The following is a 26,673-nucleotide window of genomic DNA, read 5'->3' on the forward strand; positions in this document are numbered from 1 at the left end:
GGGCAAATAATCAGATGTAATGGTTCATTGGCAGCAGACAAAAGCAGAGAAGAGGAGTAACCAAGAAGGAAGACAGGAAGAGGCAGCTCTTTAGAGTCACGTGGGAGAAATAAATCACTCCCAATAACCTTTAAGAACACCACTAACTTGAAAGACAGAAAACCAGTCAACCACAGTACAGTTTTCTGGGGCCAATCAGCAGAGGGCGCCCAGTCTCTCCATCCGTGGTTCGGAAGGAACATGTTGAATTACAGCCTGAACTATACTAAAGCCTAAATCTTTGTGTGTGTGTGTGAGGGAGGAGGGGGAGATTATTTTGTTTTGGTTGCAGTGCACAACTTGTGGGATCTTAGTTCCCTGACTAGAGATCAAACCCTGGCCCTGTCGGTGAAAGCAACAAGTCCTAACCACTAAACCACCAGGGAATTCCTAGCCTGAACCATCTTTTGAGAGGAAATTTGGTTTCTGAAAGCAGCTAAAAATCATTTAAGACTCAGTATGAGTGTATAAGATACAAAAACAAACTGAGAAATTTCTTTTTGATTCAAAATGAAACATGATATAAATAATAAAGTTGATTTGCTTTTGTGATTCCAAACAATAAGTCTGAAAAATGGAGAAAGAGCAAAAGAATGAAGAATGAAAATCCAAAGAAGTGACCAGAGCAAGATGCTTTCATACCTTTTAGACAAAGAAACAATGCATTTGTGAAGACTTGACAAGGCAGGGGGGTTTGGGCTGGGGTAATAAATGGTGAAAATGTAACTGGGAAGGCAAGGGTTAGTGTGACATGCTTTGTTTGTAAAGATTTCTCAGCCCCAAATTTCCTATTTCTGGTGATAAGAATGTCTTCCTTCCTTCTGGTACAGGGAGGGTACCTTTCACATGGAGACTGGTGAGTGTCATAGTGACTTTTCTGCTCCTACTGTTGTCTCAAACTCTTTCAGCTTAAGATATTCAGTATGCTTAGTCGCTCAGTCGTGTCCGACTCTTTGCAACCTCATGGAATATAGCCCGCCAGGCTCCTCTGTCCATGGGGATTCTCCAGGCAAGAAAATTGGAATGTATTGCCATGCCTTCCTCCAGGGGATCTTCCTAACCCAGAGACTAAACTCAGGTCTCCAGCATCGCAGGTGGATTCTTTACCATCTGAGCCACCAGGGAAGCCCATTCAATATGGCTACATGCCATATTTTGGGCTAGCATGCCCTGAACCCTGTCATCATACTATGTACCACACAAAGTTAGACCACCACAGGTACACAGGATACAGCAAAAATTTCCTGCTCACACTTCTTAAGCAAAATCACACAAAAGAAGGTAACAAGTCCAAGATGATATCTGCCTGTTCTTTCAATGTCACACTGAAGCATTATTTAACAATCCTCTCAAGGATGATTTTATTTTCTAAGAGAAGTCTGAATGTTCTAATTAACTATTAGAGACTCAGAGTCTGTAAAGGTAATTTGTAGATTTATGTTTAATAAAGATGCAAATGATTCCTCTCTAGCAAAAGAGATAATCCCAAAGGCTATGATCTAATGCCCTGCTAAACATGAATCAGTTTGTTTCTAACCTAAGTAATTTATTCTAACCTTTCTTTATTAAACTGCCTATAAATACTCAGTTCCTTAAATGCTCTTTGAACCAGCTTTACATACTGATTCCCTCACCAATTAATGAGATAATTAAATTTTTGACATGGGTTCACAGTTTACATCTGCAAAAACAAAAAAGGTTATGTTTTTAACTTCTGAAAATCACACTTTCACATTGTACAAGTGAGTGAGCCATTGATGAGAACTCATCTAAGTAAGTCTTTTTCACAATGAAATCTGGTAAGGAAGTGCTTTCTTGGCACCTACTATTGCTCAGGTCATGAGCAGCATGATATGAGGAAAAGGACATGAACTTCAAAGCCAGACCTGAGCTCATATATGATCATGCCCACCAACTCAATGGACATGAATTTTAGCAAACTCTGGGAGATATTGGAGGAAGGAGCCTGGCGTACTACAGTCCATGGGGTTGAAAGAGTCAGACAAGACTTAGCAAGTGAACAACAACTGCCACTTTCTAGCTCAACAATCTGGGGAAATTCACTCTTTTTCTCTAAGTTCTACTCTATGTTCATGAAATGAGGATAAATATTTCTTCTACAGAATGTTACTGTTAGTGCTAAATGAAATAACACATCCTGCATTTAGCATAGTGTCTGAGTCCTAGTAGACGGTTAGTACATACATCACCTTCCCCTTCTCCCAAGGGGATGCTGGCAAATGTCTTAAAGAAAGTGTAGTGTGTGCAGATTCTCACAGTATAAACACTCCCACCATGACTGGTTTAAACCCACCAACCTGAACACAGAGTTGGAAATAAACATACAATTGGCCCTCACACTGCTATATGAGCTGGCTCTTTCTCCTCCTGTTCTCCACCTCTGCAATTCTTTCTCCTCTTTCATATCTAATTCAAACACTTCTTCATTAGAGGAGATGCCCTGACTCCCAGGTTAAGTCAAGTCCCCTATTATTTTTCCTCATAGTACTGTGTGCCTTTAGTTCAGAACTCTTCTCACAATTTGTAATTACACATTTGTAACTATTAGTTAATTAACCTCTATCACATTGATTTAGACTGTAAGTGCTAGAAAGACAGAGAATATGTCTGTTTTGCTCTCTATTATTTCCTCAGCATCTAGTTCAAATCTGGTACCAAAAAAAGGGACTCACCTCAATGAGTATCTGTTGAATGAATCAAGCAACCAAACAACTGAAGATGGATAGGTGAATGGATTGATAGATGCATGGATGGAAGGATGGATAGACAGAACTGAGTTTTTTGTCCCTTGTCCAAATTGTATGTAGTTATTTTCTCTCTACCAGATGCTCAGTCCTCCTGTAAATATTTAGGCACAAAGTTGGTCAAATCAATCCTCTTTGGAAGTAAAGAATTTCCTGATGGTTAGAGAAGTGCAGGACAGTGGCAAACTTTCTGAATGGCAGTCACCTGTAATGTCTCTGTAATTGAGACTGTTCTCCAGAGTCCACTTTGGAACTTGAGTCCACATCCAATTTCCTTCTCTTCTTCATATATTTATGTAAAAATAAAAAATTAATAAATAAAATAATAAATAGAACCTTCAATTATATAGAGTCAGAAAACCAGGAAAGGGAGCCCTCTTGTCCTTCAATTATAGCAGAACTCAACAGGAAGAAGAAAGACTTTTCTTCCCCCATAAGGACTGGTCATGAAAAGCCATGGATTCACTTTTACTATTGCCCTTTTCCCCACTATAAAAATGTTCTTCCTCTCTTGCCACATGGGGACCTTCACATGGCTTACCATGGTTGCAGACCCAGAATTGCCATTTTCTGCTGGGTGGTGCTAGTGGTAAAGAATCTGCTGGCCAGTGCAGGAGACACAAGAGACATGGTTGATCCCTGGATCTGAAAGATCCCCTGGAGAAGGAAATGGCAACCCACTCTAATATTCTTGCCTGGAGAATCTCATGGACAGAGGAACCTGGTGGGCTACAGTCCACAGGGTCTCAAAGAGTCTGACAGGACTGAAGGCAGTTAGCACACATGCATGCGTATTGACCCCAAACAAATCCATCTCTGCTGGAGAAATATCTGGCAGTCTCTTTGCTTTAGGTCCAACATTTCTTACCACTACTCATACAAAATGCCTTCTATCCAAGTTACAGATTAAGATCAACATTTACTCAGCTTGACTTTGTTCCAGAGAAATAATTTTTCATTCATAACTAGAAGTATTTTTCCATATTCAAAATTATCATCTCCACTATTCAAAGGCAACTTAGTTAAACTAAGTATACCCCCCAAGAAAAGAAACACTTATTTTGAAGTATTTTGTAGAGTGTTGTATAAAAAATGCCTTTTTAAAACTTCTGGTTAAACATGGCAGAACACGTGATAATTTTTATGTCATCTTTTTAAAACAACAGTAAAGGGGAAAAAAAGACAACAGCAGATGGGCAATGTCATCACATTTTCAGCAAATAAAAAGCATATGGAAGGGCCTTCCCTAGTGGTCCAGTGGTTAAAGAATCTGCCTGCCAATGCAAGGGACATGAGTTCAATCCCTGTTCCATAAAGATTCCATATCCAGCCAGGCAACTAAGCCCAGATGCCGCAAGTACTGACCCTGAGCTCTAGAGCCACGAGCCACAACTACTGAAGCCCATGCACCCGAATGAGAAGCCCGAGCCCTGCAACTAGAGGGTAGCCCCACTCACCAAACTAAAGAAAGCCTTCGCACAGCAACAAAGATCTGGCAGCCAAAAATAAAAAAAACAAAGATCTAAATTTTAAAAAACTATTCATTAAAAAAAAAAAAGCATATGGAAGAGACTTCCCTGGTGGTCCAGTGGTTAAGACTGTGCTTCTACTGCAGGGATTGGTTCGATCCCTGGTCGGAGAACTAAGATCCCACATGCATTACAGTGCAACCAGAAAAACAAACACAAATACACACACACAAAAAACACAAAAAGCATATGGAAGGTAAGTAACTGACTAACAAAGTAGAGGAACTTTATAGTTTAAATTAACATAAAGGCATCTAGCGTGGCAAAGGACGGGGATGGGGCACATAGATAAAACCAGGTGAGGTAAAGTCTGTATTCTGAAGGAGAAGCCCCAGATCCCATCTTCCCGCCCTTCATAAGTGTGGCACTCACTTCTCTGGAATGGCTTTAGCAAAAATTATCTGGATTCTAACTTTCAGGGGACCTCACACAAAAAAAGAGTGCCTAAAATCCCAGCCTGATCACATCCTAATCAATCCCAGTAGTAGAGAAGTCCCGCACGAGCATACAAAGTCACAAATTAACAGTTTGGTTCTGTTCTCTGAAATGTGAACAAAAGACAAGGGCCAATATACGTTTCAGGAAATCATCTAATACAGAACTCAGGGGCCAAAACAAACACAGAAGAACAGAACTTGGAGGAATAAAAATAATGTATGAGTTAACATCAAAAGAATTACAATCCAGGGAATGCCCTGGCAGTCCAGTGGTTAGGATTCCTCACTCTCACTGCTGAGGGTCTGGGTTCAGTTCCTGGTCAGGGAACCAACATCCCACACGCTGTGAGGCATGGCCAAAAAAAAATTATAATCCATCTTCTCTGAGAGATAAAAGATAGTATTGGGCCCTTGAAACAAGAACACAATATTATTGTAAGAAGAACAATAGAACAAGGAGTTTGTAAGGAAAAAAAGAATGGAAGATAAAATTCAGGAATTTTCACAGAAAGTGGGGCTGAAAAATAAAATGATGGACAATACAAAAGCAAAGAAAATGTAAGGACCCATCTAGGAAATTTAACATCTGAATAATAGGACTATCAGAAGAGATTAAGCATGATTAAATTATTGTGGAGAAGTAAAGTTTGCCACCCAAAATGGGTCTCTTTGGCATGAAGATTATTTTAGGCTGATTATTTTTAAGAAACAGAAGTCTCAGGAAGTTTTTGTTTTTACCTCTCCCTTAGTTGCTTAAAAAATAGATAAAGGGTCTGTTCCTGGAACTGAGCTATCACCAGAGACATCTACAAAAAACATGGGCTGGGCTGGTGGGGAACTTGGAAGGGCCCAGATATCAGAGCCCACTTGGTGTCCCGTTGTCTCTGCCTGGCCCAGCAAACCTCTGTTTACCAAACATTGTCTTTTCCATCTCCATGTCAGTTGCCTTCCTCCTCAAACTACTACTTCACTATCCTGGTTAAAGTCTCAAACTACTACTTCAATCCTGTTTGGTTTTCAGCTAAAGATGGTATTTAATGTGAGGGCTTCAGCCATTTTGATGAGTTACTCACTTTTCCTGTGTCTTTCCCATGTATCTGTGTTATTAAACTTTTGTTCAATTTTCTTCTGTTATCTGTCTCATGTCAGTGTAATTCTCATACCAGCCAGAAGAACCTAAAGGAGTAGAGGAAATTATTAAAGAATTAATATTAAAGAACATATTTAATAATTAACATAATTAAATAAATAATACAACCTCCCCTCCCTCAACTGAAGACCCAGTGGAAAAGCCCATTCATTTCATTCAGCATAATGAATGAAAAAAGCATGGTGGAGTTGTTTTAGACATGTGAGTTTTGAGCTGCTGTTACAAATAACAATGAAAATATATCACATAAATAGTTCAATATAGGAACCCAGAGCTTAGGGGAGAAATCAAGTTTAGAGATACAAATAGGAATCCATTAGCTTGTTAAAAAACAAGTATTTGAAGCCAAAATATTGAATAAAATAACCTACAAAGAGTTAAATAGAAAAGGAGAAACAGAAAAGAGAGAAGGGAAGAGACTAGGGCTCAGAGCAAAGCCCTGCAGAGGAGATAAATACAATGTCTCAGAGAATGAGAGAAAAGACTACTTCAGAGGCTTAGCAAAATCAACTGTATCAAAAGCAACCACGATGGAGGGAAATAGAGGAGATTTAATTGTTGTATTTACTGATTGGAGAGCACTAGTCATCTTAGTAAGAACTGCACATCTTTTAGAAGTATTAATTTTTTCAAAAATTATAGTTGGAGTATGGTGAGATAATGGAGAAGTGGAGATGCCCAGGAGGTAGGTGGATATTCAAGTTTGAAGCCCCCGAAAGACAGTGGGTTCTCATTCAAAGATATAGAACACTGCGTTTCTGTAATAAATGCAGGAGGAGCATTTCTTATAATGCTGTTGTATTAGTTGATGGCATAAGTCACTAAAAGTAATTTTAGGAGGGACCAAAATAGCCAAGTATGAGTAAGAGGCACCGGATAGTCTGGAAGGACTACCTAACCTTTAGAAATCTTCCTTGAACATTATTTTCCTCTCAAATGAGCTTTTGCCAAGGGTTTAGCTCCTTACAGATATGTGGCAAATTAAGGGAGTAACTCTCTGACAATCAACTCTGCCAGTATATACAGAAACATTTACACAACTCTGAGAATTCAGTCCTTTATACCTGCATTAACTATAGCCCAAAAAAACCTTCTTGCTCATATTACCAATTGCCCAACTGGTAAAAAGAGGAAAAGAAAATTTCAATGAAATGTTTTTATTTTAAATTTAGCAGTGCATTTTGCAGTGAACCCTTCAAGATATTACAGTTGCAATATGTAATCCTGGGTAATTAAATGAATTAATCTGTTCATTTCATATGAATTAACAGTAGAACATACTTCCTGAAAATGATATATACAGTGATATACAAAATAGGTGTAGCTCCTGCCCTTTTAGAGCTTACATTCAAGTGGAGAGATAGAAATTAAATCATAAGTAAATATGTGACTATAGACTGAAAGAAGTTTTGAAGGAGCAGTCTAATAAAAGGAAAATGACAGAGTGACCTAATTTAAACTGTGAAGGAATGTTATCAGGAAAGCTATCTAAGGAAGTGACATTTAAACTAAAATGTAAAGGATTAGTAATAACTTTCCAGCTAAAGACTGGAGGATTAAGGACATCTCAGGCAAAGGCCAGCAGGCAGGAAGTCCTTGAGGCAGAAGATGGTATAGTGCTGCTGGAAATCAGTAAGCAAGGTAATTGGCCAGGAGGTAAAACCAAACAAACCAAACAAAGCAAGACCTTACAGGTCATTTGAAGGATATTTGCTTTTACCTAGGTAAGTGTTCAGAGAAGGTGATGGCACCCCACTCCAGTACTCTTGCCTGGAAAATCCCATGGACGGAGGAGCCTGGTAGGCTGCAGTCCATGGGGTTGCTAAGAGTTGGACACAGCTGAGCGACTTCACTTTCACTTTTCACTTTCATGCATTGGAGAAGGAAATGGCAACCCATTCCGTGTTCTTGCCTGGAGAATCCCAGGGACGGCGGAGCCTGGTGGGCTGCCATCTATGGGGTCACACAGAGTTGGACATGACTGATCCGACTCAGCAGCAGCAGCGGCAGCAGCAGCAGGTAAGTGGTGTAAACAAAAGTACTACTGGACTTCCTTGATGGTGCAGTGGATGAGAATCCACCTGCCAATGCAGGGGGCACGGGTCTGAGAAGATTCCACATGCTGCAGAGCAACTAAGCCCATGTGCTACAACTACCGAGCCTGCCTGCTACAACTACTGAAGCCCGCATGCCTACAGCCTGTGTGCTGCAACAAGAGAAGCTATCACAATGAGAAGCCCATGCACGGCAATGAAGAGTAGCTGTGGCTCACCACAACTAGAGAAAGCCCTCTCAAAGCAACGAAGACCCAGCACAGCCAAAAATAAATAAATAAATAAAATTTTGTTTAATACTCGAAAGTTTCTAACTTTTCCAACTAAGGTCCATCTAGTCAAAGCTATGGTTTTTCCAGTAGTCATGTGACAGCTGGACCAAAAAGAAGGTTGAGTGCTAAAGAATTGATGCTTTTGAACTGTGGTGTTCAACTGTGGTGAGAAGACTCTTGAGAGTCCCTTGGACAGCAAGGAGATTAAACCAGTCAATCCTAAAGGAAATGAACCCTGATATTCATTGGAAGGACTGATGCTGAAGTTGAAGCTCCAATACTTTGGTCATCTGACGCGAAGAGCCAACTCACTGGAAAAGACCCTGATGCTGGGAAAGACTGAAGGGAGGAGAAGGGGATGACAGAGGATGAGCTGGTTGGATGGCATCACCGACTTGATGGACATGAGTTTGAGCAAGCTCCAGGAGATGGTGAAGGACAGGGAAGCCTGGTGTGCTGCAGTCCATGGAGTCACAAAGAGCTGGACACAACTTAGCAACTAAACAATGAACAACAGATGTATTAAGGTATAATTGAGACACCATACATACAATTAATCCATTGTGAGCATAGAGTTTGGTGAGTTTTATTATACAGTTGTGCAACCATTACTGCAATCATCCAAAAGTTCAGTTGTGCCCATTTGCACCCATTCATTCCCACCCTTACCTGAGGCCATTACTAATCTGATGCTGTTACTGAACCTAACTCATGCACAGCAAAACCAATCTACTGATGCTGGATCATGGTGAAGGAAAGCACAGTGTTAAGGCAGGGGACCGAGTAAGGAGAACAGGCAGTTCATGCTCAAAAGACCCAAACTCCCGAGAGGCTTTCAGGGAAGGGTTTCTAAAGGCAACACTGGGGTTGAGGGTGGTAGGGTACAGGATCACCTTATGGGTTTCTGATTGGCTGGTGGTGAAGTAACAGGGTGATGTTTCAGAAATCTTAATCATTTACCTTCTGGTTCCAACCAGTCTGGGGTCTACCTGCTTTATCTTCTACCTGCTTAAGTTTCTGTAGAACAACTCAAAGACATGTGTCAGGTTGTTATGTATATCTCCTGAGGAAAAACTAGACTCTGCTGTATCTCTAAACTATTGTTTAAACTATCATTACTTTTCTTGCTTGACTGCTTTTCTTTGTTTTTACATTCACTCATTTCTCTAAATAGTAACTGTTCTAAAGAGAATGCTCTTTGGAACTCAGGGAAGGCCTAAGAGACTAAAGCCTTTTTCTACAAATAAGAAATGGGGGACACAGAGGGGCTTTTGTACCCAGGAGGGCCCCAAAGGATCCTGTTCAGCTTCAGTGACTGTCTCCATAGTTTTCTCTTTTCTAGATTTATTAAATAGAATCATATGATATGTAGACTTTTGTGTCTGGCTTATTTCATCTAGCACAGTGTTTGAGATTCAGAGATGTCATTGTAGTTTGTTCCTTTTTATTGCTGAGTAGCATTCAAATGTGTGCATAAAACAGGTTTATCAATTCACAGTCAATGGACATTTGGATTATCTGCAGGCGGTGTCATTTATGAATAATAATGCTGTGAAAATTCATTAATCTTGGTCTCATAATATGTTTTATTTCTCTGAAGTAGAGAAGTAGAACTGCATGGTCCTATGGCAAGTTTCTGTTCAACTATTTTAAGAAACTGCCAAGTGGCTGCATGATTTTCCATTCCCATCAGAAATACATGTGACTTTCAGTTTCTCTGTATCTTCATCAACACTTGCTATTGTTTGATGAAATAAAGTTCATATTTTATAGCAAGATAAGAAAAATTGAAACATAAAATTTTTCTTTGCTGTTTCAACCACCTTCCTCCCGTTTCACAGGTATCATGCCTCTGCATTAAAAAGACCTCCTTAGGAGATAACATCCCTTCTTAATCTCATCATGGGTCACAACCACTTAGGAGATAACCTTCCTTGATCTTAAGAGGCCACAGTGTCCCATGACCCACTACTTTGTACCTGTAGATCCAGACTGTGTAATCTGTCAAGAATATATCCTTTAAGGTACAGCCCTCTATCTCAAAAACCTATATAACTGTGCTTTGACCTTTAATGGGCAGAACAGTCCTCAGCTTTCTGAAAGACTTCTTCCTGGGTTATGGTTCTCAATTTGGTTAGAATAAATTTTCCATTTCTTTCTTAAATTGACTGATTAATTTTTTTGTGGACAGTCTGACTTTTTTAATCTTACTCATTCTAGTGGACGTGTAATAGTATTAATATCACTTGTGGTTTTAATTTGTGTTTCCCTAATGAATAACAATGTTTGATATCTTATTTATTTTCAGTGTAACTGTAGTTGACTTAAAATATCATGTAAGTTTCAGGCGTACAGCTTCAGATTCTTTTCCATTATTGGTTATCACAAGATACTGAATACAGTTCCCTGTGCTTTACAGTAAACCCTTGCTGTTTTTCTGTTTTATATATAGTACTGTGTATCTGTGAATCCCATACTCCTAATTTATCCTTCCCCCTTTCCTTTTCCCTGTGGTAACCATAAATTTCTTTTCTATGTCTGTGAATCTGCTTCTGTTTTGTAAATTTGTGTATTTTTAGATTCCACATGTAAGCAGTATAGTATTTGTCTAACATTTCGTTTTCTTTAGCCATTCTTCTGTCAATAGGTCGGCTTTGACAGGTTGCTTCCATATCTTGGCTATTGTGAATAGTGCTGTTATGAACACTGGGGTGCGTGTTTCATTTTTAATTATAGTTTTGTCTGGATATATGCCCAGGAGTGGAAATGCTGGATCATAGTAAAGTTCAAGTAAGTCACTTCAGTCATGTTGAACTCTGTGCAATCCCAAGGACTGTAGCCCACCAGGTTTCTCTGTCCATGGGATTCTCCAGACAAGAATACTGGAGTGGGTTTCCATCCCCCTCTCCAGGGGATTTTCCCAATCCAGGGATCAAACCCAGGTCTCCCGCACTGTGGGCAGATTCTTTACCATCTTGGCAATTTAGCTTTCTTAGCTTTCTGAGGAAAATTCATATTGTTTTCCATAGTGGCTATACCAATTTACACTTTCACCAATAGTACAGGAGAGCTCCCTTTTCTCCACACGCTCTCCAGCATTTGTTATTTGTAGACTTTTTAATAATGGCCAATCTGATGGGTGTGAGGTGATATCTCATTGTGGTGTTTTTTTTCCCCAAATTTACTTATTTGTTTTATTTCTGGTTGTGCTGGGTCTTTGTTGCTGCACAGGCTTTTCTCTAGTTGTGCTGAGTGGAGGCTACTCTTTAGTTTTCGGTGCTCAGGCCTCTCATTGCAGTGGCTTCTCTTGTTGGGGAGCATGGGCTCTAGGGCATGAGGGCTTCAGCAGTTGGAGCCGGGCTCCAGGGCAGAGGTTTAACAGTTGGGGCACATGGGCTTAGTTGCTCTGCAGCATGTGAGATCTTCCTTGATCAGGGATGGAACCCGTGTTCTCCTGCATTGGCAGGCAGATTCTTTACCAGAGCCACCAAGGAAGCCCTCACTGTAGTTTAGATTTGCATTTCTCTGTTAGCGATGTTGAGCACCTTTTCATGTGCATGCTGGTCACTAGATAAATTTTTTATAATAGGGAAGAACAAGTCTGACTCCATATTGGATGTTTCCTTTACCTTGACCACTATACTCTACTGCCTTTACTGCAAGCTAGTCACAAAAGGAAGATTGCCTATAGCTTAAAACATACATTAAGATCCATCTCTGGGAACCCTGCCGCCATGTCTGAGGGTTACACTAAAACACCTTTGCTTAGCTCACAAAAAACATCCTGACCAGGCCCACCTGTAAACAGCTGCAGGAAAGACTAGCACATCTCCTCTGGAGTATGGTCAGAACCAGGAAATATCTGCAGCAGCTTACTGCTTTTTCACTTTACTTCCTCACCCCTCCACCCATCTATGTACTGTAAAAGAAACTAGCATCAAAACACAGACAGGATGGTTCTTATCGGCATTAGTCTGCTATAAAAATATTGGTCTGCTGGCTTTCCCAATGAAGTCGTTATTCCTTGCCCCAACATTTCACCTCTCCATTGACTGGCCTGCCATGTGTTGAGCAGTACCAGCCTGAACTCCATAATGTTTTGAAGATACAATTCATAGGACGTGGTGATGCATTAGATAATCAGAAGGAGCGGGTATTTTAATTCTAATTTTCTAGCATGAAAATAGATTCAACAGAGACACTATTTTCTGATACAAAGGAGACACAATAAAAATAAGATTTGAGAGCAGGAAATCAGGAGTTGAATTTAAGTACTTTTGAGATGTTTGTGAACTTTCACAAGGTTCATAAAAATTATTTAAATTGTTATGAAAAATAATTTTCAAAGGTAGATTCTTAAAAGCAGAACTGCTGGACCAACAGATAAAGCTGATAGATACTACCAAATTCTTTTCAGGGTCCTGTTCCTTAAACCCTTGCTAAATCTAGATGTATCCATTTTTTTTAAATTGGCTCCTTTATATAACATCTATATCCTATAATTTGGAAATTAACATGAAAAACCAAATTTTTATTCAAATTTCCATGATTCTTGATTGAAAAACTGCAATATTATGATTTTTAAGAAATATATATTTGGTCTCTCATGGAGGAAGAAATTTTCCTCTCCCCTTCTAGGTTCTTTTTGGCTGGTCTAAAAATTAAATTGACATGAAACACATTAACAGGAGAAAACCAAACAAAAGTTGAATACTATATATATATGAGGTAGACTCAAAAAAACTGAGTAACTTGCCAAAATGGCTGAAACTCTCACCTTAAAGAACATCCTCAGTCAAAGACAAAAGTGGGTGTTGGGGGTGATGACTTGAGATCTCAAAGGGGAGGAAGACAATTGGAATGGAGATGAAAACATAGAAGAATTTAACAAACTTTGCTAGATTTGTTAGCAAAAACTCAACACTTAGTTCATACCATAGTTGTCTATGGTGATAGCTTTCTTGAAAGAGGCCCTCTGTCTAAATTCTTGGGGTTGGGGTGTTGTTTTTGTTGTTCAGTTGCTAAATCGTGTCTGACTCTTTTGCAACCCCATGGACTGTAGCCTACCAGGCTCCTCTGTCCATAGGATTTCCCAGGCAAGAAAAGTGGAGTGGATTGCCATTTTCTTCTCCAGGGGATCTTCCCGATCCAGGAATCAAACCGGCATTTCCTGCATTGCAGGTGGATTCTTTTACCACTGAGACACCAGGGAAGCCCCTATCTAAATTCTTTAGACAGAGGAAAGGTCAAAATTTCTTCCTCAATCTTCTCAGTCTTGATTGTTTTCAGTTTGAAATAATCTTCATGTCAAGGAGACATTTTGTGGTGGCAGATTTTGCCCCTCTACAGGTCACTCAGATGACCAAAATATATTTCTCTTATAGTATATTTGGTTTTCATCCATGGATCCTGACTCACAGCTGTCATAACTGTTAGAGTTTCCTCAACAGTAATAGCATTGGCAGCAACTTTTATCATAATATTTGGTCTCCTGTCCTCAGTTCCTAAAACCACTTCAGACATAGAGTGAAATGGTGTCTCATTACTCATAACAAGACCTTTTTCACCATAATTGGGTTTATGTTAATGATGCTATTACCTTAAAACTGGGTTCACATCTTGGTGGGTATCAAGTCAAAAGACACAACTAAGCAGGGTAGGGAGTCTCTGGAGAAAGAGAATCAGGCATGGCTTACTTGACATAAGAGAAGCCCTTTTTGGCCTTAAGCCATTTTGTGGTCTAAGATGGGCCACAACGCTTGCCCTTAAACAGGTCTCATTAACTAATGACCTCAGTTCAGTTCAGTTCAGTCACTCAGTTGTGTCCAATTCTTATGACTCCATGGACTGCAGCACGCCAGGCTTCCCTGTCCATCATCAACTCCCAGAGCTTGCTCAAACTCATGTCCATCGAGTCAGTGATGCCATCCAACCAACTCATCCTCTGTTGTCCCTGTCTCCTCCCACCTTCAATCTTTCCCAGCAAAGGGTCTTTTCCAGCGAGTTGGTTCTTTGCATCAGGTGGCCAAAGTATTGGAATTTCAGCTTCAGCATCAGTCCTTCCAGTGAATATTCAGGACTGAATTCTTTAGGATTGACTGGTTTGATCTTCTTGCAGTCCAAGGTACTCTCAAGAGTCTTCTCACCACAGTTGAACACCACAGTTAAAAAGCATCATTCTTTGGCACTCAGCTTTCTTTATAGACCAACTCTCATATCCATACATGACTACTGGAAAAGCCACAGCTTTGACTAGATGGACCTTTGTCAGCAAAGTAATGTCTCTGCTTTTTAATATGCTGTCTAAGTTGGTTATAGTTTTTCTTCCAAGGAACAAGCGTCTTTTAATTTCATGGCTGTAGTCACCATCTGCAGTGATTTTGGAGCTCAAGAAAATAAAGTCTGTCACTGTTTCCATTGTTTCCCCAACTATTTGCCATGAAGTGATGCGACAAGATGCCATGATCTTCGTTTTTTGAATGTTGAGTTTTAAGACAGTTTTTTCCACTCTCCTAGTTCACTTTCATCAAGAGGCTCTTTAGTTCCTCTTCACTTTCTGCCACAAGGGTGGTGTCATCTGCATATTGAGGTTATTGATATTTCTCCCAGCAATCTTGATCCCAGCTTGTGCTTCATCCAGCCCAGCATTTCGCATGATGTACTCTGCATATAAGTTAAATAGAGGGTGACAATATACAGCCTTGACATACTCCTTTCCCAACTTGGAACTAATGATCTTAGGGGAATGAAAGAATGAAGAAACAAAACTGTTTCTTCTCTTCAGACAAAAGAAGTAACAACAGCAAAGATAATATATCTGTGTTGTTCCAAAGGTAAAGATTAGCCTGAAGTGCTCAACCTACAGATCAACTGGAACCTATGGGGTGATGATGTTGACACTTTCTGACTCTAATGACTTGAGTCAACAAAAGCTTGGACTCTGTCAACCTTTGCTCGGATTCTATTCTGAATTCTCCACTGCTCAAGCCCCTTCATGAATATGCATGTACCATTAATTTAAAACTTCCCTAGTTCCGCTGTCAGGGAGACACTGCTTTGCGAAAGATGCCCAGTGTTGTCTTTATTTGCTGCAAGCAATAATAAATCCTTCTTTCTTTCAATCTCTGGCTTGGTTTTGTCTTTTGACACCCACCAAGAGTCAAACCCTGGAGAAGGCAATGGCACCCCACTCCAATACTCTTGCCTGGAAAATCCCATGGATGGAGGAGCCTGGTAGGTGGCAGTCCATGGGGTCGCACAGAGTCGGACATGACTGAGTGACTTCACTTTCACTTTTCATTTTCATGCATTGGAGAAGGAAATGGAAACCCACTCCAATGTGCTTGCCTGGAGAATCCCAGGGACGGGGAAGACTGGTGGGCTGCTGTCTATGGGGTCGCACAGAGTCAAACATGACTGAAGTGACTTAGCAGCAGCTTAGCAAGAGTCAAACCCAGTTTTTGGGTAACACAACCAAACCAAGGGGAAGGAGAAGGAAGGATGTATTACTTGCAGTAAATAAGAGAACACCAAGAATATTTCTGAAAGCGATGTCTGCTTTTTTTCTTTTTCCTACCATATTCCAGTAGTAATAGACATCTATTTCATATCTCAGGATGTTCCAGATACTCACTGCAAACTCCAAAAGATAACAGTAGGGGGGTTTCCCTGGTGGCTCAGTGGTAAAGAAGCCACCTGCCGATGCAGAAGGCATGGGTTCGATCTTGATCTCGGAAGACTCCACATGCCTCAGAGCAATGAAGCCCATGCACCATAACTATTAAGCTTGTGCTCTGGAGCCCAGGAGCTGCAGCTACTGAAGCCCACACACCCTACAGCCCATGCGCCCCAACAAGAGAAGCCAACACAATGAGAAGCCCGTGCACTGCAACTTACTTTTTTTAATGTTAGAACATTTTAAAATGTTAACATTAAAAAAAAAAAAAAAAAGATTAGTAGGACTTATCACTCCCACCTCCCAACTGGCTGAGGTGGACTTTAGGATTTTTAATAATTAGGACATGGCAGAAAAAGAAAAAGAAGACACTACTTTAGGAAAGATCCGAGGTGTTCTCCTTAGTTGCTACAAGTAATAAATCCTTCCTTCTCCTCCTTTTTGACTTGGTTGTGTCTTTTGGCTTATCATCCACCAAAAGATCAAGCCAGTTTTCAGGTAACAAGATGGCATCTGGAAATCACCTGTGAATGGAGGCTAGCTGCCAAGGGAACCAACCTTGAATAGAGGAGTGGAAAGTTCAGTCCCACCCTCTAATTTCCAGGAAGAATAAGGAACTAAAGGTTGAAATAGTCACCAATGCCCAATGATGTAATCAAGCATGCCTTTGTAATAAGGCCTCCATAAAACCCAGAAAGAGGTGATTTAGAGAGCTTCCGGGTTGGTGAGCATATGGAGATTCAGGGAGAGCAGTTCACCTGGAGAGGACATGATGTTCCACACCCTTCCCACACACCTTGCCCTATGATTCTTTTCCATCTGACTGTTCCTGAGCTATATCCTTTTATATAATAAACTGATAATCTAGTAGGTAAAATGTGCCATTCTAGCAAATTAATCAAACTGAAGGAAGGGGACTATGGGCACCTCTGATATCTATAATTTATAAACAATAGGTCAGACAGGCAACAACCTGGGACTTGTGATTGGCATCTGAAGTTGGGGGCAGTCTCATGGGACTGAGTTCTTACCTGTAGAATCTGATGCTGTCTCTGTGTAGACAGTGTCAGGTTGAATCGAATTTTACATCCAGCTGGTGTCAGAGAATTGCTAGTTGGTGCTGGTGTGAAAAAGCCCCTTTCCATACACATTGGAATTGGTCCCACACATCAGAACTGGGTGCAGAACCTTTAGCAACTTTTTAAGTAAAGAAGCCATTTGTATTTCTTCCTTTGTGGTTTCATAATTCCTATTGTTTCCTGTCTGCTTAATAATTAATGGTTATAGGAACTCTTTTATGATTATCCTCTTGCCTGTTACATATGTTGCACATATTTTTTTCTCCCAGTTTTTCTATCTTTTGTTTATGATAACTTTCATCACAAAAACATTTAATTTTACAAGAGAATCTTTGTTTATCTGTTTATTTGTAGCTTCTGGGCTTGGGGTCTTGCTTGTGCCTTTCTCTCTCCCAAATTACTAAAATAATCTTTGCTTTATTTGAGCGCATCATAGTAGAGTTTCTTAAGCTTAATCCTCTAAACAATTTGAAACTTATTTTATGATATGCTGTGAGATAAAAATAAGCTTTTTCTTTTTTTAAATAATGACTGATATTCTCAGTGGCATTTATTCAATACCTCATTATTCCCCTTTGATTTGAAATATTACCTTTAATATACTAAGTTTTCATAAATACACAAGTGAAGCCAGATTCTCTAAAGTTGATCTAAAGTTGTTTTTTTTTTTTTTCACAATAAGAATTACAGTTATTCCTGATAATAAAATCATGGTATCAGCATATAGGTGTGCTTATCTCCTTAGCAAGCAAGGGATCATGTAACCAGCTCAAAGGGACAGGATGTTAAGACATTATGAAAGACCTACTTTAAAAGGAGGGCATATGGGCTTCCTTGGTGGCTCAGCTGGTAAAGAATCCGCCTGCAGTGCGGGAGACCTGAGTTTGATCCCTGGGTTGGGAAGGTCCCCTGGAGGAGGGTAAGGCTACCCACTCCAGTATTCTGGCCTGGAGAACTCCATGGATTGTTCAGTCCATGGGGTAGCTAAGATTCAGACATGACTCAGCAACTTTCACTTTCTTTTTTCCTTCCTTCATTTGTATTTCTTTCAATACAAATCATCAGACTATATCACAATATAAACTACATCACACTACATTTTACTTCCAACTGAATTAAATATCTATTGACCTAGATTCTCCTGATGCTCTAAAAGTATAAGTTCTACATTAGCTTCAGCAGTTCTGGGGACTATATGCAGCTAAGTAGTTAAGTTCAGAATAGATTCCTGACCACAGAGACAAAGGCCAAGGAAAGATCAATAAGAGCTGCACATAATTTTATGCTATTTTTAAGAGATTTCATCACAAGGTGATACTTGAGTAAGACAATGGTCAATAATGGAAGAGCAGTGCAAAATTTTCTGCTTGTCCTATAAACTATTTACCTAAGAGATTTCAAATGGAGTTTGTCCAGAATAGACTTACTGGCAAGCATTTTAGATTTAACAACTGATGAATTAAAGGTCTATAATCTGTGAGGAATGAAGAAATGACCTTAAAAAAATGGAATAGACATTTTAAGGCCTACCAGATTGGACTTCCAAATAGGGCTAAAATACAAATAACTGCTACAAATGAGAAACTATTATTCCACAGGGCTTGAATATCCTAGAGGAAGGAGATTTACACCACACATTTTGCTTACTTGTGGCTGTGCTGTGTGAACGTGTGATGTCAGGAAAAGACTCAGGGTTGATTTCCTGACTTGATCTTCCTGTATGGATATAACCCTAAGAAAATAAGAATGAGGATTTTTAGTTTGTCCTTCTAATGTTCTCATTCAAACAAGAGCAATTTACTAAATACCTGCTTCTCAAACTCCATGAAATCAAAATAGTATTTACTGAGCAATTTCTTTTTATGTACCAGTCAGCATCCTGTTATACATTAATTCTCACTAATATTTAGAGCAATCCTATTAAATAAGTGGGCTTCCCTGGTGGCTCAGCAGTAAAAGAATCCACCTGCAACTCAGGAGATGCAGGTTTGATCCCTGGGTCGGAAAGATTTCCCTGGAGGAGGAAACGACAACCCACTCCAGTGTTCTTGCCTGGGAAATCCCATGGACAGAGGTGCCTGGTGGGTTACAGTCCATGGGGTCACAAGAGTTGGACACAACTTAGTGACTAAACCACCACCACCATTAAATAAGTCTCATTGTCCCCCTGTTATAGAAAACTGAGGTTCAAAGAAGTTAAGTAACTTAAAACTAGTATATGGCGTGGACATGGTTCCAATCCAGTCCAGCTGATTCCAGAGTGTAAGTTCTCAACCATTGTACCATACCAGCTCAAAGGGAACAGATGGAGGACTAGGGCTATGGGTGTGAAATAAGTATGTTGTCGTCCTTGTGTAGCAAGAAGACTACTAGAGAGTGGATTTTATCTGATTTCTCTAGAGAGAAATTAGAGGAAGCAATGTCGATTTTCAATAAACCAAAGTACATGAATTATCCTACAGCTATGGTGTTTAAGAAGTTGATCTTTAATAATTTAGATAACTTTTAATTTGTTGTTATTCACTTTGTGCAACAAAAGGCAGGCTCACTAAGCCAGCCTGCACTGCCAACAATTTGGCGAAAATTTTCATCCTCCTACCACAATCAAATGTTCAATTTAATTTCAAACTGTAATTAGAAAGTGTTACTTTTTAATGATTATTATTTATTGCTGGCATAGGCTCCAAATAAGTCCATTTTATGCATGTTTTCTTATTTTGTGTTATTAAAGATAGTGACATCTATCAAACAAAGTTGGTTTGTTATTACACAAGCAGCAATTATTAATATAAGCAGCAGGCTTTAGCCAAATCTGCTGAATAGATCAAGTCAGATTAGGTGGGTCAGAGTAGGCCACAGGGAAAATACTCAGTATCCCTGATAAAAATATAAATTAGAAGTCACAATAAGTGAAAAAAGAAGTACTTTGTTGAATGGGGCAATTTTTAAAAGACAGGATAAAATTTAGGATGCCTCATCGGCCATTTCATCTTTCAAATAAAAGGGCTAGGAGGGTTTACTCAAGGCTATGGTTTTTCCAGTGGTCATGTATGGATGCCAGAGTTGGACTGTGAAGAAAGCTGAGCGCCAAAGAATTGATGCTTTTGAACTGTGGTGTTGGAGAAGACTCGAGAGTCCCTTGGACTGCAAGGAGATCCAACCAGTCCATTCTAAAGGAGATCAGCCCTGGGTGTTCTTTGGAAGGAGTGATGCTAAAGCTGAAACTCCAATACTTTGGCCCCCTCATGCGAAGAGTTGACTCGTTAGAAAAGACTCTGATGCTGAGAGGGATTGGGGGCAGGAGGAAAAGGGGACGACAGAGGATGAGATGGCTGGATGGCATCACTGACTCGATGGACGTGAGTCTGAGTGAACTCTGGGAGTTGGTGATGGACAGGGAGGCCTGGCGTGCTGTGATTCATGGGGTCGCAAAGAGTCGGACATGACTGAGCGACTGAACTGAACTGAAGAGGGTAAAGGAAATAAATCAACATGCCAAGGCAGTTCAGCTTCCATAAAGTGGCTGGATCAGTTGCCCTGATTCCAAGTCACATAACTGAGCTATCAAAACTATAGGTAGGGGCGTCCTTGGTGGTCCAGTGGTTAAGATTCTGAGCTGCCAATGCAGGGGACTTGTGGGTTCAATCCCTGGTTGGGGAACTATGATCCCACATGCAATGTGGTGTGGCCAAAAGATTTTTTTAAAAAAGAAATACTGCAGGTAAATCCCACTATGCAAAGGTAAATCCCTACACCATGAGAATACCCCTTTTCCCCTAAAGAACAGTCTAAACTTGTCTAAGAGGAGGAGATTTGGACTTACACTCCTATTAATAAACTAAGATTCAGTTCAGTTCAGTTCAGTCACTCAGTTGTGTCCAACTCTTTGTGACCCCATGAATTGCAGCACACCAGGCCTCCCTGTCCAACACCAACTCCCAGAGTTCACTCAAACTCACGTCCATCGAGTCAGTGATGCCATCCAGCCATCTCATCCTCTGTCATCCCCTTTTCCTCCTGCCCCCAATCCCTCCCAGCATCAGAGTCTTTTCCAGTGAGTCAACTCTTCACATGAGGTGGCCAAAGTACTGGAGTTTCAGCTTTAGCATCATTCCTTCCAAAGAACACCCAGGACTAATCTCCTTTAGGATGGACTGGTTGGATCTCCTTGCAGTCCAAGGGACTCTCAAGAGTCTTCTCCAACACCACAGTTCAAAACCATCAATTCTTCAGCGCTCAGCTTTCTTCACAGTCCAACTCTCACATCAAAACATGACTACTGGAAAAACCGTAGCCTTGACTAGACAGACCTTTGTTGGCAAAGTAATGTCTCTGCTTTTGAATATGCTATCTAGGTTGGTCATAACTTTCCTTTCAAGGAGTAAGTGTCCTTCAATTTCATGGCTGCAGTCACCATCTGCCGTGATTTTGGAGCCCCCCAAAATAAAGTCTGACACTGTTTCCACTGTTTCCCCATCTATTTCCCATGAAGTGATGGGACCAGATGCCATGATCTTTGTTTTCTGAATGTTGAGCTTTAAGCCAACTTTTGCACTCTCCTCTTTCACTTTCATCAAGAGGCTTTTGAGTTCCTCTTCACTTTCTGCCATAAGGGTGGTGTCATCCGCATATCTGAGGTTATTGATATTTCTCCCAGCAATCTTGATTCCAGCTTGTGCTTCTTCCAGCCCAGCGTTTCTCATGAAGTACTCTGCATATAAGTTAAATAGAGGGTGACAATATACAGTCTTGACGTACTCCTTTTCCTATTTGGAACCAGTCTGTTGTTCCGTGTCCAGTTCTAACTGTTGCTTCCTGACCTGCATATAGGTTTCTCAAGAGGCAGGTCAGGTGGTCTGGTATTCCCATCTCTTTCAGAATTTTCCACAGTTTATTGTGATCCACACAGTCAAAGGCTTTGGCATAGTCAATAAAGCAGAAATAGATGTTTTTCTGGAACTCTCTTGCTTTTTTGATGATCCAGCAGATGTTGGCAATTTGATCTCTGGTTCCTCTGCCTTTTCTAAAACCAGCTTGAACATCTGGAAGTTTATGGTTCACATATTGCTGAAGCCTGGCTTGGACTAAGACTAGTTGCAAGTAATTTCATTAATCCTTTATTTTTCTAAACCAGTCCAGTATTTGATTAAAATGTATGAAATCATGCTCATCACTTATTCTAACTAGAATTGTTTTTCATGTATCAAATATGTTAGATTGAATGATACCTTGTACTCATCTTGCTTAAGGACTATATGATTCTACAAGTATAGAGTTGTAGGAAGAATAGGCACAACATCAGTTTCTGAGGGGGAAAAAATAACTGTCCCAGAATGATTATTCACTATGAGCTGAGAAATGCAAACAAGTGGGTGAATGTAACAATAGCACCTAAATCAAAGGAGGTTACAAGTTAAGGGCACTCTTTACTTACCAGCCCACTGTCAGAATATCATATTCAGTTCTAAAAAACACATTCTAACAATCATGCTAATAAAGTAAAATGTAACCAGTAGAGGGTGATCAGGATGGTAAGGCATCAGGATATCCAGGCTAGAGATAATACCAGGAGGAAGCTGGGGGGTTATGGAATATTTCTTTCCAGCTCCTGGAAAGATTGTTCCTCCCACAGCCTTACCACTAGAACCATCTAGGAATCCAAACCAGAGCAAGAGGTTATAAATGAACTGATAGAGCTCACCTTCTCCCTAGAGTTCACCTGGACAAATGTCCACATGCCTCACCTCTCTGTTTACCTTAGTCACCCACAAAAGCCCAAGCTTCCAGATCATCCATCATCATTGGGTCTTCTCATAGGACACTGTACATACCTGACTGACCCAATTTTCTTGAGGCTCCCAAACCATTCTGTCCTATGGAACTCCCATAAAACTCCTTTTTCTCAAATAATTCTCTGAGTGTGCCCTACTCCATGCTTCCCAGTAGCCTCTGTGAATATACTGCTGCCTCTGCATCCTTTCCGAATGACTATTTTTTCCCACATTCAACATATCACAATGTCTGGAGATGGTATAAATATCCTTGTTCTTCATTCTCATGTACAAACCAATTCCCCTCCCTGTGCCAACAAAAATTCAGCTCTTTAAAGAGCACAGTTAGACTCCAGAGACTATTAACTCTTTATTTTCCAACCATCCATCAACTTCCCATCTTCCACCCTCGTTCTCTGCAGATCAGAAGCCTTGGATTTTCTATGTTCCTTTTTAGCACAACTGTTGTCATCACTCTTGGTTGATTCCACAACCAAGCCAAGAGCCAACCAGTTTACATTCCTACCAACAGTGTAGGAAGTTTCCCTTTTCTCCACCTCCTTTTCAGCATTTATTTTCTGTGAACTTTTTACATACCACACATACATAGCCTTTCTGACCAATGTGAAGTGATACTTCACTGTAGTTTTTCTCTAGTAATTAGTGATATTGAGCATCTTTTCATATGCCCACTGGCCATCTAAATACAGTGTTTTTTAAAAGATCAATTTAGTTGTTGTGTTAAGTAAAGCCAGTAAAGTGTGGGATGGAGAGTCAACAATGGATAGAAACAGGAGCAGAGAGATGAGTTAGGATATGTCAACTTAAAAAATATTCACAACCTAAAAGTTGAGTTTTGTTTTATTCGGAGGGAATTTTTAGGACTTCAAGCATGAGAGACAGCATCTCAAGTAACTGTGAGAGAACTGCTCCAAGGAGGCAAGGGGAGGAATCAGGTTACATAGAAGTTTTGCAAGAACAGGTAGTCTGAACATCAAAAGATCTGTTGTTGTTGTGTTGCTATTGTCCTTCAGTTGCTAAATTGAGTCCAACTCTTTTGCAACGAAGGTTCCTCTGTCTTCCACTATTTCCTGGAGTTTGCTCAAATTTATGCCTTATTGAGTCAATGATGTTTTCTAACCATCATATCCTCTGCCACCTCCTTCTCCTTTCCCAAAGATTATTGTTACTTAAAGAAAACCAGATATCTCAAGTTAAGGAATTTATTAGCACTTTTCTATGTATGGAAGGATGCAAGAGCCTGGGCTCACTGAAATCATTCCTTTCATATGAACCTCAGCTATCTGGGGTCAGTATCCTGTGTTTTCATATCCTGAACTTCCTTTCCTCGGGGCTCACCATAGAGAGTGGTTGTAGTCTGGTGGCTGTTAGACAGCAGGTATTCTCCTTCTTGAGTTCCCTTAGGGCTCACCAGCTCACATTGGAGGGCTGCAATCGCTGATAATGGTGACATCCTTGCTTACTGATATGGAGGAAATATTCCATTTCTCATTACTGACTCAGTGGACACGAATTAGACCAAACTCTGGGAGATAGTGGAGGACAGAGGAGCCTGATTTGCTGCAGTCCATGAGGTCACAAAGAGTCTGACGTGACTTAGCAACTGAACAACACAATTCCATTTCCCAGATGCCACTGCAGAAGAGAAATGATAATAATTAGGACCAAAGTCACAGCCCAGTAGAAGGAAGAGAGTCTCTGATTTTGGATATATTTTGAAGGCACTTGATGATGTGTAGTATGAAAGAAGGAAAAGAATACAGGATAATTCCAATATTGTTGACCATGATAACTAGGATAGAAATACCACTCCTTAAACATTCAAGGGAAATGGTATGGACCTACCAGAAGCAGAAGATATTAGAGAAGAGGTGGCAAGAATACACAGAAGAAATATACAAAAAAGGTCTTCGTGACCCAGATAACCACGATGATGTGATCACTCACTTAGAGTCAGACATCCTGGAATACAAAGTGGGCTTTAGGAAGTATCACTATGAACGAAGCTAGTGGAGGTGATGGAATTCCAGTTGAGCTATTTCAAATCCTGAAAGATGATGCTGTGAAAGTGCTGCACTCAATATGCCAGCAAATTTGGAAAACTCAGCGGTGGCCACAGGGCTGGAAAAGGTCAGTTTTCATTCCAATCCCAAAGAAAGGCAATGCTAAATAATGTTCAGACTACTGCACAATTGCACTCATCTCACATGATAGCAAAGTAATGCTCAAAATTCTCCAAGCCAGGCTTCAACAGTAAGTTAAACGTAAACTTGGAGATATACAAGCTGGATTTAGAAAAGCCAGAGGAACCAGAGATCAAATTGTCAACATCTGCTGGATCATAGAAAAAGCAAGAGAGTTCCAGAAAAACATCTACTTCTGCTTTATTGATTATGCCAAAGCCTTTGACTGTGTAGATCACAACAAACTGTGGAAAATTCTGAAAGAGATGGGGATACCAGACCACCTGCCCTGCCCCCTGAGAAATCTGTATGCAGGTCAAGAAGCAACAGTTAGAACTGGAAATGGAACAGACTAGTTCCAAATTGTGAAAGGAGTATGTCAAGGCTGTATATTGTCACTCTGCTTATTTAACTTAAATGCAGAGTACATCATGCGAGATGCCAGGCTGGATGAAGCACAAGCTGTAATCAAGATTGCCAGAAGAAATATCAATAACCTCAGGTACAGAGATGACAACATTCTTATGGCAAAAAGTGAAGAGGAACTGAAGAGCCTCTTGATGAAAGTGAAAGAGAAGAATGAAAAGCTGTATTAAAACTCAACATTCAAACAACTAACATCATGACATCCGGTCCCACCACTTCATGGCAAACAGATGGGGAAACAATGGAAACAGTAAGAGACTTTATTTTGCGGGGCTCCAAAATCACTGCAGATGGTGACTGCAGCCATGAAATTAAAAGATGCTTGCTCCTTGGAAGAAAAGCTATGACCAACCTAGACAGCATATTAAAACACAGAGACATTACTTTGCCAACAAAGGTCCATCTAGTCAAAGCTATGGTTTTTTCAGTCACGTATGGATGTGAGAGTTGAGACTATAAAGAAAGCTGAATGCCAAAGAATTGATGCTTTTGAACTGTGGTGTTGGAGAAGACTCTTGAGAGTCCCCTGAACTGCAAGGAAATCCAACCAGTCAATCTTAAAGGAAATCCGTCCTGAATATTCACTGGAAGGACTGATGCTGAAACTGAAACTCCAATACTTTGGCCACCTGATGCGAAGAACAGACTCATCAGAAAAGACTCTGATGCTGGGAAAGATTGAAGGCAGGAGGAGAAGGGGATGATAGAGGATTAATGGTTGGATGGCATTACCAATTTAGTGGACATGAGTTTGAGAAAGCTCTGGATGTTGGTGATGGACAGGGAAGCCTGGCATGCTGCAGTCCATGGGGTCGCAGAATTGGACACAACTGGGTGACTGAACTGAACTGAAACATTCAAGTGCGTGGTCTCAACTTTGCCACTAATCTAAATAATTTTAGACAAACTATTGCCCTTCCCTGATCCTCACTCTTATCATTTGTACAATGAGAAATTTAAACTAAATTAGAAGTCCTCCTACTGTGTTTGGTGCATGCACCTCAGTAGGCTGTTCAGGAGATGGGAAGAAAGTCAGGAGAACTGAATTGCGGGCTTTGTATATTAAGGGTCTATTTAAGGTCTTATTTGAAACAGGAATCTGGGGAGTTCCCTAGCAGTCCAGTGGTCAGGACTCCATGTTCTCACTGTAGAGGCCCCAGTTCAATCCATGATCGGGGAACTAAGATCCCACAAGCTGCATGGCAAACTAAACAAAAACAGAAATCCACTAATAAACTTTTTAAAATCTTTTTAATTTGGGAGGTAATTAGA

General features: G+C 40.3%; 1 long non-coding RNA gene across 1 annotated transcript; it reads right to left on the reverse strand.

The window, feature by feature from the left end:
• Positions 1–1,617: 1,617 nt before the first annotated feature.
• LOC133227737 (uncharacterized) lies at positions 1,618–24,335 on the reverse strand. The gene is made up of 5 exons (XR_009729922.1): positions 24,131–24,335; positions 18,648–18,732; positions 5,844–5,946; positions 3,010–3,086; positions 1,618–2,898 (listed from the first exon to the last, which is right to left on the reverse strand). It is a non-coding gene; the product is annotated as an uncharacterized LOC133227737 (long non-coding RNA).
• Positions 24,336–26,673: the final 2,338 nt, after the last annotated feature.

The sequence above is a fragment of the Bos javanicus genome, chromosome 16 (genome assembly GCF_032452875.1).
Source record: "Bos javanicus breed banteng chromosome 16, ARS-OSU_banteng_1.0, whole genome shotgun sequence".
Lineage (NCBI taxonomy): Eukaryota > Metazoa > Chordata > Mammalia > Artiodactyla > Bovidae > Bos > Bos javanicus.